Below are 12,812 nucleotides of genomic sequence, written 5' to 3'. Positions count from 1 at the left end.
GCACCTAAGACAGAGCAAAGGGACAGTTGGACAAAACTGTAGTTGGGATTTTACAAATTGCATGGAATAATGAACATTTGGCACGCTTGGGAAGGAAAGGATTCCCCAGAATTTGACTGTGCACAGCCTCTGCGGCTCCCGGTGCACTGGGCATTCAGGAGTAATGGCCCAGACGCCTCCTGAAATCACCTGGCAGGCTTCAGTCTAGGTAGAGACACTCCAAGAATTAACCCTGATGGGGCCATCGGGTGCATTCTGCCCAGCTGTCACAAGCCCTTACCTGGAGGCTGATGGACAAGAAAGTGGAGCTGCTACCACAGTATTACAAACATCTCGGTGACATTGGCTTTTACTAGCGCTTACACACATTATCAGATTTGACAGTCAAAAGTGCCTGAGGTGAGGCAGGTTTATTACTTACTATCTTCATTGCACAGAGGAGGAAAATGAGCATGTTAGAGGTTCGATGACTTACCCAAGGCCACGCAAGTAGGAAATAGCAAGACCTGACCCCAGCCTAGGTCTGCGACTTCAGACACTGCTCCCTCCAAGAAATGCACGCTGAACCAAAGGCAGTGTGGGTCTGTAAGCACTATACAAGCAGGAACAGCCAAGTCGCTTTCTCCTAAATTCTCCTGAGAAAGTCTAGCCACTCTTAATTTAAATGACCTTCTTCCAAGAAACAGGTCAGGACTCTGCAAGTTTTGTATTCTGACTTCCTCAAAACAGAAAACAGACTAGATTTTTCAGCAATAGCCTCAAGAGTGTATTGCTGTGAAGCTGATGAGGCTATGGAGACACCATGAAGTAATGCAGAAAGCATGAGATTTGGAATAAAATGTGGGTTAGCATCCAAACCATACAAGTTATTAGATGTGTGACCAACCTTGGGCAAGATATTTCAATGCACTGCACCTCAGTTTTCCTGATTGTAAAATAGGGGCTAATACCTCCTTCAGGCTGGTAGTATGGATTAAATTAAATAATACATAAACTGCTTGATATTATAGGTGCTTACAAATGACCATTTCCTTTCTTTCTCACCTCTTTCAAGGTGAAGGGTGTCACAGTAACTGAGAATCCTTGAGAAATAATGGAATAGAGAAAAAAAATACATGCCCAAATGTTTATTATCGTAAGATGATTTGTAGCTACAGGTAGTCGTGAAGCTAAAGAAAAATAACTTTCAAGACCCCTCACTTTCACAGGCCCTTCCAAAGATAGGGGAGGAGCCCTAACAATGTGTTCCCATGACTCTATTTGCAAAATAAAGATAATTTTGTCCTTTTTCTGTATAATTGTATTATACAAGCTTGTATAAGATTCAAGTCCCACAAAACCCACATCTGTCCTTATTTATCATAGAAAACTGGGTAAAACCTAAGTCTCCTTAAGCTAATAACCTAAGTAGGGGATGGAGATATTATACACAGCTGAAAAATGATACTTTGGAGGTGAAGAATTTTTTAAGCCATGCTAAGAAGTTTAGATTTTAGTCTGTTGACAATGTGGACATTGAGGAATTTGGCACATGATAGAGAAGTCTATGAAAGGAATGATCAGGACAGCAGCACTCAGGATTGAAATGAGATAAAAAATAAATTGGAGGAAGATGAGATCAAAGCAATAGGGCTTGGTAACATATCAGATGAGAATTGAGAGAGAGATGGATTTCCAGGTTTCTAAGTTATTCAGCTGAGTATAATGGGAGTCTCATTTACTCAGAAAATAAGTGGGCAATAAGTTAAACAATGGCTTTTTTATATTGAAGGTGTCTGTAAAACATTCACATGGAAATATCTAGTAGACAATTTTGATATAGAAGTTAGGACTCAGGAGAAGAATGGAAAACATAACCATTGGTGATAATGGTGGTGCTTCTACTACACAATCCAGAGGACATATTGTAGAATATTGAACAGTTTGAGTAGTTCTTACCACAGTTTTCTGGAAGATGGTGGTAAAGCATCTTAAACAAGAGAACCTTTTTTCTAATCCAGGTAAAGCAAAATGCAGGGGCAGTAAACATGAAGTTGTCAAAGGTAGACAGAGGAATGTACTTAAAGAGGGTAGGAGAGACTTAATTCTATTTTAGACATTTTTTATTATTTGAGCTGCCATGGGAACCATTAATTATATTTTTAATTCACTTTTTGGGCTGGTGAGCTGAGGATTGAGATTCTAGTTGAAACCATGAACTTACCTAAGGAGAACATTTAGCTCAATTAGAAAACTGAGCCAGAGTAAAACCATGTAGTATACAATATCTAGGGGCAAACAGAAGAAGAGAAGCTAGAGAAAGAGACCAAAAAGAGGCAGCTGGAAAACTGATTGAAAATGTGCCACTAGAGAAGGTATGGTCAACAATGACAAATAGAATCTCAGCTGTGGAGAATCTGCTGTAAGAAGTGCTGAAAAGAGGATATTGTGACTTATAACTTTCCATAAGGTCATTTATGGGACCGCACATTATGCCAACCTTTTAAGAAAGCAATCCGGGAGTAAAATATACCCACCTTTAACTACTTCTTGGAATTTATCTGTAGAAACAAAAGTTTGTAGCGATGCATATACATGGATATTTATTATGATATTTAATAGAAAATAAAACAAAAACAAGCTTAGAAAAATGGAAGTTTTCATGGTTCAACCTAATCAAAAGAATCTGAATGCCCTTCAATAAGGGAATAGTTTAACAAACAATATCATGTCCTTGTTGTGGAATACTATATGACTGTTAAAAAGAATTAGATAGATTTACAGGTATTGACTTATAAATATAGCGATGATATATTGTTAATTGAAGAGCAAGTTACAGAATAGTTTGTATAATGTGATGGAATTTTTGTTTAGAAGAAAAGAGTGAAGGGGAGAGAGATGGAGATGAGAAAAAGAGACAAAGAAAAAGAAAAAGGGAGAGAAATCCTATGAGGTTGCATATATATCTCTTTTGGGTTTGGTTGAACCAAGCAAAATGCAGGGGCAGTAAACATGAAGTTGTCAAAGGTAGACAGAGGAATGTACTTAAAGAGGGTAGGAGAGACTTAATTCTATTTTAGATATTTTTTATTATTTGAGCTGCCATGGGAACTATTAATTATATTTTTAATTCAAATGGCTGCTTTTTTCAAAATCACTGATAAAGTGAACAAAATAGTCATTGGTGACTTTAGCCAAAGCAGTGTCAGCAGAGTTATGAGCGCCAAAGCAAGAGTGTAATAAATTGAGAAACAAAGGGGAAACGTGGAGGGAGGAAAGTGATTTTTCCAAAATCTTGTTGTGAAAGGAAAGAAAGTAATTGGGTGGCTAGAAAGGAATTCGGGGCTGGAGGAATTTGGGAGTTGACTTGGTTAGGGTTGATTGCTTACTTTGTTTTTAAGGTTGAAAGGAACAGGACCATATTTATAACTTGAAGTGAGCGATCCAATAAAGAAGGAGGGGGGGAAGTAAATCAGAGACTTCATGGAGGATCTGGGGCCTAGCAGGGTGAATTTGCCTTGGATGGGAGGAGGAGGAAGAAGAGGAGGAGGACAGGGATGACTATGAAGACTACAACTGCCACTTCTGGAGGAGAGAAAAATGAGTGTGGCTATCAAAGGCTGTTTGACCTCTTGACCTTCAGCTCCTCTCCCTCCACTCCTTCCAGGGCCCCTGAGAGGGACTGTGGCAATGATTTAGCATGGACATATGTTTTCATAAAACTTGTAAAAGATTTTTTTGATATTCTTTTTTTTTTTTTAAATGTCCCCTTCCCTAGTTGTGTATGCTTAGGCACCACAAAACCTGAATCTGCCCCTGGCAGCTCTAAGTAGGTTTTTAGGGGAAAGGATGGTGAAGACAAGGTTTGATTGCCTTTATTTTCTTAAAAGCAAACAGCCAAGTCAACCTGCTAGAAGGGAAGTAAAAGAAAGAATATGGTGTGGGGTGTTGAGGAAAGCGATGAAGGTCTGGAAGAGCAGCCACTGGGGGTGGAAGAGGGAGTTGGCAAAGAACACTGTTACAGAATTCCCAACCTCAGAGGGGGTGCTGCTGTGACTGCTTACCAGAAATTTGTTGGATACCATGAAGAGTGGACTTCTTGCCTCTATTTTTCCATCCCTGAATAAGAATAATGCTTGTTTCTAGCTATGGCATGAGTATGTCACATAGGATGCCTAAGAGGAATTTCATTATAATTTGAAAATAAGTGTACTTTGTAACAATATTTTTTTTCTTATTTCAACATCAGCTATATAAACTCTCTGTAAAGTTGTTAAAACGTGACCAATAAGTAAAACGCTGCACATTCAAGTTCTTGTGTTAGTCCCAAACAGGATGAAAGGAGATCTACGGTAGAGGGTCCCCTGGAGAGGAGAAGCAGAGCAGAGCAGAGAGGAATGTTCAGGACAGGATGACGGAAGAGTGAGCATACTGGTCACATATAGAAGGACTGATCTAATAAGTACATATGCTAAGGATAATGGCAGCTGGGTTTCTAACTATTAGAAAAGGGAATTACAAATCAAGGGAGATATATTGGTGCCAATCTCAAGAAAATGGTGGAGGGCCGGGCACAGTGGCTGACCCCTGTAATCCTAGCACTCTGGGAGGTCGAGGAGGGCGGATCACTCAAAGTCAGGAGTTCGAAACCATCCTGAGCAAGAGCGAGACCTCCATCTCTACTATAAATAGAAAGAAATTAATTGGCCAACTAAAAATATATAGAAAAAATTAGCCGGGCAGGGTGGCGCATGCCTGTAGTCCCAGCTACTCGGGAGGCTGAGGCAGCAGGATTGCTTGAGCCCAGGAGTTTGAGGTTGCTGTGAGCGAGGCTGACGCCATGGCACTCACTCTAGCCTGGGCAACAAAGTGAGACTCTGTCTCAAAAAATAAATAAATAAATAAATAAAACCAAATAGGAATAACTGAAAAAAAAAGTTTACTAAGAGTGTTCAACAGCAGATTTAAGCAGGCAGAAAAATCAGAAAACTTGAAGATAGCTCAATTGAAATCATTCAGTCTGAGAAGCAGAAAGAAAGAGAATGGAGAAAAATGAACAGAGGCTAACAGAATTGTGTGATATCATCAAGTATACCAACACACGCATGATAGAAATCCCAGAAGAAGAGGGATAGAAAGGATCAGAAAGAATATTTGAAGAAATATTAATCAGAAACTTCCCCAATTTGATGAAATACATAAATCTACACATCTAAGAAGCTCAAAAAATACACAGGAGTTATTAATACAGAAGCAGAGAAAACTGTGGTGACTCATGCCTGTAATCTCAGCACTTTGGGAGGCCAAGGTGGGAGGAATGATTACTTAAGGCCAGAAGTGTGAGACCAGCCTGAGCAATCTAGTGAGACCCCATCTCTACAAAAAGTAGAAAAAATTAGCCGGGCATGGTGGTGTGTGCCTGTAGTCCCAGCTATTCAGGAGGCTGAGGCAGGAGGATCACTTGAGCCCAGGAGTTTGATGTTGCAGTGAGCTCTGATGATGCCACTGCACTCTAGCCCAGGTGAGAGAGTAAGACCTTGTCTCAAAAAAAAAAACCAAAGTGCATATCATCAGGAATGGAACAAATTGAAATCATGTGCTACCTGATAGGATATAATGAGAAAGCAGTAACACTTCTATGATATTGCTCCAAAAGATGTATAACCTGAAAATATCAAAGTCATGAAAGTCAAGGGAAGACCAGAGAATTGGTCCTAGCTAGAGACTAGACAGACATGACAACTCAATGTAATATGTGAGTCTGAAATGGATCCTGCTGCCAGAGAACATTGTATTGAGACAATTGACAAAACTTAAGTACGTTCTCAGGATTAGATGTATCAACACTGATTTTCTGATTTTTTTTTTTGAAACAGAGTCTCGCTCTGTTGCCCCAGCTAAAATACAGTGACATCATCATAGCTCACAGCAATCTCAAACTCCTGGGCTCAAGTGATCCTCCTGCCTCAGCCTCTCAAGTAGCTGGGACCACAGGTGCATACCACGACATCTGGCTAATTTTTCTATTTTTTGTAGAGACAGGCCCTCATTCTTGCTCAAGCTGGTCTCAAACTCCTTAGCTCAAACAATCCTCTTGCTTTGGTGTCCCATAGTGCCAGGATTTCAGGTGTGAGCCACCCCACTGCCCACCGCCCAAGCCTAATTTTCTGATTTTGATGGTTGTGAGTATGCAGGAGAAGGTCTTTATTTGTGGGAAATTACACTATAAAGTATTTGGGGGTGGTGGAACATCAAGCCCTCACTCTCAAATGGTTGAGGACAAAAAGTTCTTTGTGCTATAACTTATTTTTTTTAACTTTGTAAATGTTCTAAAATAAGAAAGAAGTAAAACTACTTATGCTACTTGAAAGATAAACATGTTATAAATATAAAGTTTTATCATTTAAATCCACAGAGCTCTTTTACATTTTTTTAACTTGATGAGTAACTACCCTCTTTCTTTTCTCCATATCCAAGCTTACTTTAACTCATTCAGGAGACTGAATGGAATCTCGGCATTTAAATACCTAATCTCTTTCTTTCATCTTTGGCACCAATGAACTGGATTTCCCCACTTGTATGAGTCACCTGATAACAAATTTCCCAGCTTAAATAGGTTTAGAGTTGTACAATTTGTAAAGCAACATTGTGAATTGTGTCTCAGATTCAAGGATTTATAGTAACAATGTGTTTTAGCATGCCGTGTTCTTTCTCAAGGTATACATTTTTCTTTCATGCTGTAAAAAGTATTTCTGATGTTGAAAAGTTTTAATGCAGTAGTGCCACAATGAAGCCACCTCCTCCACTCCTCACTCCCAGAAAATCACACAGCTTGATGTGTTTATACCCTTACTCTGAATTGTAAAACACTGAATTCCTTCCATTTTCCCACAAAATGAAATGAAAGAAACATGCCATTGTTATTATGGGAGCATATGTCCAGATAAATTAAACATGGTGCTAATCCCACCCTGCTCATCCTTGCCACTTCTGAGAGTGAGGATAGAGAAGAGTATTGCGGTATTGCAGGAAGGAGAATTGTCTTTTCCTTGTCTACTGTCAGAATCTATTCCATTTGCAGGCATATCAATCCAATTTTTACCTTGAAGATAAAGAGAGAAAAAAATAGCCCTATCGAAATTTACCTTATGTGAAGTTTAAGCAAACTTCCTGGACTTGTGATTGTCAACAGCAGGGAATGGAGTAGGAGGTCCTGCCCCAGCCCCACCAGGTCACCCTGACTTTAGGCAATGTCCAGGAACATTTTTGGTTGTCAAAACCGTGGGTGGGAGATGCTGCTGGCATCTTGCAAATAGAAGGCAGGGATGCTGTTCAATATCCTACAAAGCTCTGGCCAGTCCTCACAACAAAAAGTTGTTAGTGCCCAGCTTGAGAAACTCTGTCCGAGATGAATACAAAATACAGAGAAGAAAGAAAACTAGGAAAGAGAAAACTAATACCAAGAAACAAAAATACAAAACACAAAATTAAGGGGGGAAAAACTAATAAACAATAAATTTCACACAGATTTATAAATATAAAGGATTTTAGGGATTAACATTCCTATTTGGTGGCCTTTTAGGATATTGCTAAAAGGCTTTTAAGGCCACTGTGACTTTTTCTATAACTGTGTTTTTAACAATTCATTCACCAAGCATTTCTTGAACATCTACTATGTGTCAGGACACCAAGATGGATGAACCTATCTCTTCCCTCGAGGAGCTAGAAGATTTTAGTGGTGGAAATACCTATCAATGAAGAAGTAGAATACAAAGGGCAAGAACAAGATTCATTGTTTACCTTCGCTATACCAAGCACTACTGCTTGTCTCTAGTAATCTTCATATCAGCTCTCACCAGTAAATATTGGTCCCTTTTCACAGGGGAAGAAACTGAAGAGCTAACAAATGTGTATCAAGCACTGTTGTCAATTTTTTTTTATGTACTAACTCATGAGGTGGGGGGGGTTGATGGGGTCTTGCTATGTTGCCCAGGCTGGTCTCAAATTCCTAGGCTCAAGTGATTCTCCCACCTTAGCCTCCTGGGTAGCTAGGATTACAGGTGTGCACCACAACACCCAGGTACATTAACTCATTTTATCCTCACAACTGTCTATGAGGTGAGCACTAATACCATCATTCCCAATGCCTTTGTCTACCACATGCTACTGTCTCCTATCCTAGAAAAGTGGCCAAGGTGCCACTGGCTCACAGACGTCTGACTTGGCCTGAGGAAGCCAAAGTCGACTCCATGTTGGAGGTAGCTTCTGAGCTTATATTGGAAGCCTACAGAGATGCATGCCAGAAGGAAGGTCAGAGAAAGAACAGCATGGACAGGAAGAGCTAGAAGCGAATAGGACGATTTTCTCCACAGCTACTCATAGCACCTGTTGTGGGTGAATGTAAGCAACACGGGACAAAGGACTAGAGATAACCTGAGCAGGTAAGTAGGAGCCGGAGCACCGAGTGTGAGCTCTGACCTCTAGACCAGAGGGGGTTACTAAAAGACAAGGTGTAATGAGACTTGATATCGACCTTTAGAATCGTATTTTGAGGTCTAAAACGAATCCCTCCCATTCCTTTCTGTCCACATGCCCCCTCTTGTTCTTTTTAATCCCACTTTACCCGGTTTAAACATTTACGGTGCAGAGGAAAAAATCCGGACTAGCTTTCCCCTCGCAATTCTCCACAGTGCTCAACCCCACCCAGCCGGCGGAGGTGCAGGCGTCGTTAGTGACGGCAGAGTGCTGTGGAAGAGCAGGAAGCGATGTAATGCAATTGCATCTACAATTACGCTTTCTGGATTGATGTGGCTGGAGCCATTTTGAGTGTGACTGTGGTCCTGTTAGTAATGCTCATATAGTGCTTTATAGTTTACCAAGCCTTTTCATATGCACTCTGTTGTTTGATCTTCAAAATTCTCATCCTCCCTCCTTGCCCTCCTCCTTCTTTAACAATGTTTTTTTACACCTGCTTTAATTTTCCCCTGTGTGTGGGCCATCAACAGCCAGGAGACGTGATTCTGTCCTTCCTTTTCTTGTGTAGCATCAGCCCCCTCGGCCCCTGTGCTTGCTGATGCAGCCCTGTGACGTTTTCCCAAATATATCCTGTCACATTTAACGGCTCTTCCCTCCTGACGGACCAAGAATGTGCTTCTTGTCGTGGCATGTAGGACCTGCCTCCTGGCTGTTATCCTACTGTGACCAACCATCCTGGTTTGCCTAGAACTGAGGGACAGGGGACTATCATTGCTCAAATAGGGACAGTTCTGGGCAAAGTGAGGCAGTTGGATACCCTCTGTCTCCTTCTCCTGCTGTCTAACCCACCACTCTCAAGTTCTGACTTCTGAGAACGCATGTCCCAGCAACTGCTGTCCTGTCTCAGTCTCCCTGCCTTTGCTTACGCTACTCCTTTTGTGGAAAGCACACACCTCTTCCTGCTTCTCTCAGTCACGTCCTACATTTTCTTCAAAACTATGTTCTGAAGCAGAGGTAATAATTTCTCTGGGAGACTTTCCCTGACTTAATCTCCTTTCTTTATGTTTCCACATCACCCCATAAAGACCTTTGTCATAACATTGAACGTCACTGTATTTAAACTATTTGTTTCAGCTGGGTGCAGTGGCTCACACCTGTAATCCTACCACTCTGGGAAGCCAAGGCGGAAGTTCAAGACCAGCCTGAGCAAGAGTGAGACCCCCATCTCTACTAAAAAGAGAAAAAAAATTAGCCAGACAACTAAAAATATATAGAAAAAAGTAGCCTGGCATGGTGGCACATGCCTGTAGTCCCAGCTATTCAGGAAGCTGAGGCAGGAGGATCGCTTGAGCCCAGGAGTCTGAGGTTGCTGTGAGCTAGGCTGACACCCACAGCACTCTAGCCAGGGCAAAAGAGTGAGACTCTGTCTCAAAATAAATAAATAAACCATTTGTTTCTTTGCCTGTGTTATGGATTGAATGTTTGTGGCCCCCCCATTCATATGTTGAAATACTAACATCCAAAGCGAGGGTGGTAAGAGTTGAGGCTTTGGGGAGGTGATTAGGTCATGAAAGGAGAGGTCTTATCAATGGGATCAGTATTTTTTTTTTTTTGAGACAGAATCTCACTCTGTTGCCCAGGCTAGAGAGTACTGTGGTGTCAGCCTAGCTCACAGCAACCTCAAACTCTTGGGCTCAAGTGATCCTCCTGCCTCAGCCTCCCAAGTAGCTGGTACTACAGGCATGTGCCACCATGTCCGGCTAATTTTTTCTATATATATTTTAGTTGGCCAATTAATTTCTATTTTTTAGTAGAGACCAGGTCTCGCTCTTGCTCAGGCTGGTTTCAAACTCCTGAGCTCAAAACGATCTGCCCGCCTCGGCCTCCCAGAGTGCTAGGATTACAATGGGATCAGTATTTTTATAAGAAGAGAGACAAGAGATGATTTTTTTCTTGGTCATGTGAAGATGCAATGAGAAGGTAGCCATCTGCAAACCAGGAAAAGAGTGCTCATGGCAGACACCAGCTCTACCAGCCTCTTGACCTTGGACTTCCCAGTCTCCAGAACTGTGAGAAGTAGATGTTTGTTGCTTAAGCCACCCAGTCTATGGTATTCTGTTATAGCGTCCTGAATGAAGACAGGCCATCTCTTCCAGAATATGTTGTGCTTCTTTGTAAAGCATCTTTTCATCCCAGTCCCTAGTAGAATTCCTGGCATATGGTAGACAGATAATAAAGCTATGTGAGTAGATCAAATGGTGCTGGGACCCTATTAGAATTTTTCTCAGTTCCATTCCACAGATCTCTTGCCAGAGAGAAGACGTTCCCCTCAGGGCAGCAAGGTAGAAGACTCAAGAAGCAAGCAGTATTGAGATCATAGAAGGTTTGGCCTTCCATGCTAAGGGGTATAGACTTTCATGTTTTAGCAATAGAGAGTCATTAACAGGACAAAAAAATAACATAATCGGTGGCCCTTTGTCTGTGAACGCAATAAAAGCCTGGGCAAGGAAAAAAGAATGTAGGTAAGCAGCCCAGCAAGAAATGCAACAAAGAGGCTGCACTAAAGACCTCCTCGTCCGCCTAGAGTTCTCTACCACCTCCTGGGGCCAGAAGGGCCTCAGGTCTGAGTCTGCCCAAGCACACAGGTGTACCTGGCAGGAGGGAACAATGCAGAACAGAGCGGAAAACATTTCCTGACCCAAAAAGTAGTTTCACCTGCAGGGGCATAGAGGCAGTTCAATATAAACAATTCCCTGGCACGTTTTTTCCTCAAACTTGAACGTGCATCAGAATCACCTGCAGGGCTTGTTAACACACAGATTGCTCCCAGAGCTGCTGATTCCGGAGGTTTGAGGTGTGGCCTGGGAATCTGCATTTCTAACGAGTTCCCGGGTGTTGCTGCTGGTCTGGAGATGATGCTTCGAGGACCCCCACCCTAGAACCCCTCCACATCTTCCTCCTCAACAGAAGACATCTTCGTCCTTTCGCCGGCCCAATCCAGGTGCCCTGTGAGCCAAGACGTACCTCATTCCTTGCTGACAACAGCCTTCATTCTCCTTTCACTGACTCATTCTCCTCTTGGTGGTCTCAGATCTGTGCTACAGTGGGGAAGACAAAAAAAAACACCCTTCCTAGTCAGAGCTACTCCTTAACCTTCACTCTGTTTCTCTTTCTTTTTCTCGCAAACTTTAAAAGTTGTCCATACTGACTACTTTCATTTCCTCACCGTTCATTCTTTTTAACCTCCTATAATTTCTTTCTTCTATCCCCTGTCTACCACTCTACTGTTCATCAAGATTGCTTGTAACTTTATGATCATGAGGTCCAGTCATTGTTGGTCAAACTTATTTATGGGACGCAGATTTGATAGTTAACCAACTCCAGAATTACCTATCTTCAGACTTCTTGCTATGTGAAATGATAAATCCTTATTTATTTATTTTGAGCTAATGCTTCCCAAACTTTGGTGCGCGTGTCACCTGGGGGGTCTTGTTAAAATGTATGTTCTTATTTAGTAGCTCTGGGGTGCAGTCTGAGAGTCTGCATTTCTACCAAATTTCTAAGTAATGCCCGTGTTGCTTATCCCAGGACCACACATCTTAGGTAGTAAGGATCTAAGCTATTTTGATCAAGCATTTTGTTACTTGCAGCCTAATACATTCTGACTGATAACATATACCTCTAGAATCTACTTACTACTCTGAGTATCTTTGTACAAATGCAATTGCAGTGCTCCTCACAGACTTAAACTTCAATGTTAAAGAAGAGAAAAAATTATTTTAATTTTTAATTTTTTAAAATAGAAATGGGGTCTCACTCTTGCTCAGGCTGGTGTTGAACTCCTGAGCTCAAATGATCCTCAAGCCCACAAATACCCAGGATATTTTGTACCCTGCATGTATGTTATATAGACATTGGTAGTGATTGCTATTTTTGTTGCATTTGAAAGTGGCTACAAATGGTTGAGGGAATAATTTTTTTGCTTTTTGCTTTTTTACGTAGATTCCTAAGAAACATTTCTTTTCCTATTTTCATTTAGAGAAACTTAATTTCTCCTTGCTTTTTTTCGTCTGTGGAGTTAAACATAGTATGAATGTATTTGTTTTGTGCCAATTTCCCTTAGGATGTCTGCAGATATTAACAGATACTTCAAATCTGAAAAGGAACTTCAGATTTTCGCACTGGAGTGGGTGGAGAATAGAAGGCCCTTGATCCCTATTAACTAACTTAGTTGGGTATCACCATTATTGTTTGCACTACTAATATTTTTTTCCTAATGAGAATGTAAATATTTTTATTTTAATAGAAGTTTTATATCTATACTCGTAAGCATTAGTTCATTCACTATCAAAATGTAT

This window comes from Microcebus murinus, chromosome 10, assembly GCF_040939455.1.
Source record: "Microcebus murinus isolate Inina chromosome 10, M.murinus_Inina_mat1.0, whole genome shotgun sequence".
NCBI classification, from domain to species: domain Eukaryota; kingdom Metazoa; phylum Chordata; class Mammalia; order Primates; family Cheirogaleidae; genus Microcebus; species Microcebus murinus.
The sequence above is the reverse complement of the archived record's forward strand: the minus strand, read 5'-3'. Positions refer to the sequence as shown.